The following is a 3,874-nucleotide window of genomic DNA, read 5'->3' as shown; positions in this document are numbered from 1 at the left end:
GCCGCATCCCGCCTCCCCCAGATGGAACCCCGGTGACCAGAAGCCTCTACAAACACAGCTCGAGTATGCGGGAACGAGGACTTTTTCTCAAATCTGCCGGACTACACCTCCCAGGTAACCTCTGATTCCGGAAGTCACGCCCACAGCCCGCCCCCCAGAGCCATCTTTGAAGACTTAAGCATAAGAGAAAGAACACATGGAGGGTGCGGGATCCCGGAGGAAAAAAAAAAGAAAAAACAGGTTCCAAAAAGAGCCGAGTTCACCCGCAAGTTCCAGATGGAGTAGGTGCCGCATCCCGCCTCCCCCAGATGGAACCCCGGTGACCAGAAGCCTCTACAAACACAGCTCGAGTATGCGGGAACGAGGACTTTTTCTCAAATCTGCCGGACTACACCTCCCAGGTAACCTCTGTTTCCGGAAGTCACGCCCACAGCCCGCCCCCCAGCGCCATCTTTGAAGCCTTAAGCATAAGAGAAAGAACACATGGAGGGTGCGGGATCCCGGAGGAAAAAAAAAAAGAAAAATCAGGTTCCAAATAGAGCCGAGTTCACCCGCAAGTTCCAGATGGAGTAGGTGCCGCATCCCGCCTCCCCCAGATGGAACCCCGGTGACCAGAAGCCTCTACAAACACAGCTCGAGTATGCGGGAACGAGGACTTTTTCTCAAATCTGCCGGACTACACCTCCCAGGTAACCTCTGATTCCGGAAGTCACGCCCACAGCCCGCCCCCCAGCGCCATCTTTGAAGCCTTAAGCATAAGAGAAAGAACACATGGAGGGTGCGGGATCCCGGAGGAAAAAAAAAAAAGAAAAATCAGGTTCCAAATAGAGCCGAGTTCACCCGCAAGTTCCAGATGGAGTAGGTGCCGCATCCCGCCTCCCCCAGATGGAACCCCGGTGACCAGAAGCCTCTACAAACACAGCTCGAGTATGCGGGAACGAGGACTTTTTCTCAAATCTGCCGGACTACACCTCCCAGGTAACCTCTGATTCCGGAAGTCACGCCCACAGCCCGCCCCCCAGCGCCATCTTTGAAGCCTTAAGCATAAGAGAAAGAACACATGGAGGGTGCGGGATCCTGGAGGAAAAAAAAAAGAAAATACAGGTTCCAAAAAGAACCGAGTTCACCCGCAAGTTCCAGATGGAGTAGGTGCCCCATCCCGCCTCCCCCAGATGTAACCTCGGTGACCAGAAGCCTCTACAAACACAGCTCGAGTATGCGGGAACGAGGACTTTTTCTCAAATCTGCCGGACTACACCTCCCAGGTAACCTCTGATTCCGGAAGTCACGCCCACAGCCCGCCCCCCAGCGCCATCTTTGAAGCCTTAAGCATAAGAGAAAGAACACATGGAGGGTGCGGGATCCCGGAGGAAAAAAAAAAAATCAGGTTCCAAATAGAGCCGAGTTCACCCGCAAGTTCCAGATGGAGTAGGTGCCGCATCCCGCCTCCCCCAGATGGAACCCCGGTGACCAGAAGCCTCTACAAACAGAGCTCGAGTATGCGGGAACGAGGACTTTTTCTCAAATCTGCCGGACTACACCTCCCAGGTAACCTCTGATTCCGGAAGTCACGCCCACAGCCCGCCCCCCAGCGCCATCTTTGAAGCCTTAAGCATAAGAGAAAGAACACATGGAGGGTGCGGGATCCTGGAGGAAAAAAAAAAAGAAAAAAACAGGTTCCAAAAAGAGCCGAGTTCACCCGCAAGTTCCAGATGGAGTAGGTGCCGCATCCCGCCTCCCCCAGATGGAATCCCGGTGACCAGAAGCCTCTACAAACACAGCTCGAGTATGCGGGAACGAGGACTTTTTCTCAAATCTGCCGGACTACACCTCCCAGGTAACCTCTGATTCCGGAAGTCACGCCCACAGCCCGCCCCCCAGCGCCATCTTTGAAGCCTTAAGCATAAGAGAAAGAACACATGGAGGGTGCGGGATCCCGGAGGAAAAAAAAAAAGAAAAAACAGGTTCCAAAAAGAGCCGAGTTCACCCGCAAGTTCCAGATGGAGTAGGTGCCGCATCCCGCCTCCCCCAGATGGAACCCCGGTGACCAGAAGCCTCTACAAACACAGCTCGAGTATGCGGGAACGAGGACTTTTTCTCAAATCTGCCGGACTACACCTCCCAGCTAACCTCTGATTCCGGAAGTCACGCCCACAGCCCGCCCCCCAGCGCCATCTTTGAAGCCTTAAGCATAAGATAAAGAACACATGGAGGGTGCGGGATCCCGGAGGAAAAAAAAAAAGAAAAATCAGGTTCCAAATAGAGCCGAGTTCACCCGCAAGTTCCAGATGGAGTAGGTGCCGCATCCCGCCTCCCCCAGATGGAACCCCGGTGACCAGAAGCCTCTACAAACACAGCTCGAGTATGCGGGAACGAGGACTTTTTCTCAAATCTGCCGGACTACACCTCCCAGGTAACCTCTGATTCCGGAAGTCACGCCCACAGCCCGCCCCCCAGCGCCATCTTTGAAGCCTTAAGCATAAGAGAAAGAACACATGGAGGGTGCGGGATCCCGGAGGAAAAAAAAAAGAAAAAAGAGGTTCCAAAAAGAGCCGAGTACACCCGCAAGTTCCAGATGGAGTAGGTGCCGCATCCCGCCTCCCCCAGATGGAACCCCGGTGACCAGAAGCCTCTACAAACACAGCTCGAGTATGCGGGAACGAGGACTTTTTCTCAAATCTGCCGGACTACACCTCCCAGGTAACCTCTGATTCCGGAAGTCACGCCCACAGCCCGCCCCCCAGAGCCATCTTTGAAGCCTTAAGCATAAGAGAAAGAACACATGGAGGGTGCGGGATCCCGGAGGAAAAAAAAAAGAAAAAACAGGTTCCAAAAAGAGCCGAGTTCACCCGCAAGTTCCAGATGGAGTAGGTGCCGCATCCCGCCTCCCCCAGATGGAACCCCGGTGACCAGAAGCCTCTACAAACACAGCTCGAGTATGCGGGAACGAGGACTTTTTCTCAAATCTGCCGGACTACACCTCCCAGGTAACCTCTGTTTCCGGAAGTCACGCCCACAGCCCGCCCCCCAGCGCCATCTTTGAAGCCTTAAGCATAAGAGAAAGAACACATGGAGGGTGCGGGATCCCGGAGGAAAAAAAAAAAGAAAAATCAGGTTCCAAATAGAGCCGAGTTCACCCGCAAGTTCCAGATGGAGTAGGTGCCGCATCCCGCCTCCCCCAGATGGAACCCCGGTGACCAGAAGCCTCTACAAACACAGCTCGAGTATGCGGGAACGAGGACTTTTTCTCAAATCTGCCGGACTACACCTCCCAGGTAACCTCTGATTCCGGAAGTCACGCCCACAGCCCGCCCCCCAGCGCCATCTTTGAAGCCTTAAGCATAAGAGAAAGAACACATGGAGGGTGCGGGATCCCGGAGGAAAAAAAAAAAAGAAAAATCAGGTTCCAAATAGAGCCGAGTTCACCCGCAAGTTCCAGATGGAGTAGGTGCCGCATCCCGCCTCCCCCAGATGGAACCCCGGTGACCAGAAGCCTCTACAAACACAGCTCGAGTATGCGGGAACGAGGACGTTTTCTCAAATCTGCCGGACTACACCTCCCAGGTAACCTCTGATTCCGGAAGTCACGCCCACAGCCCGCCCCCCAGCGCCATCTTTGAAGCCTTAAGCATAAGAGAAAGAACACATGGAGGGTGCGGGATCCTGGAGGAAAAAAAAAAGAAAATACAGGTTCCAAAAAGAGCCGAGTTCACCCGCAAGTTCCAGATGGAGTAGGTGCCCCATCCCGCCTCCCCCAGATGTAACCTCGGTGACCAGAAGCCTCTACAAACACAGCTCGAGTATGCGGGAACGAGGACTTTTTCTCAAATCTGCCGGACTACACCTCCCAGGTAACCTCTGATTCCGGAAGTCA

Source organism: Sorex fumeus, unplaced genomic scaffold (genome assembly GCF_029834395.1).
Source record: "Sorex fumeus unplaced genomic scaffold, SorFum_2.1 ptg000203l, whole genome shotgun sequence".
NCBI lineage: Eukaryota > Metazoa > Chordata > Mammalia > Eulipotyphla > Soricidae > Sorex > Sorex fumeus.
Note: the sequence above shows the minus strand (reverse complement) of the source record.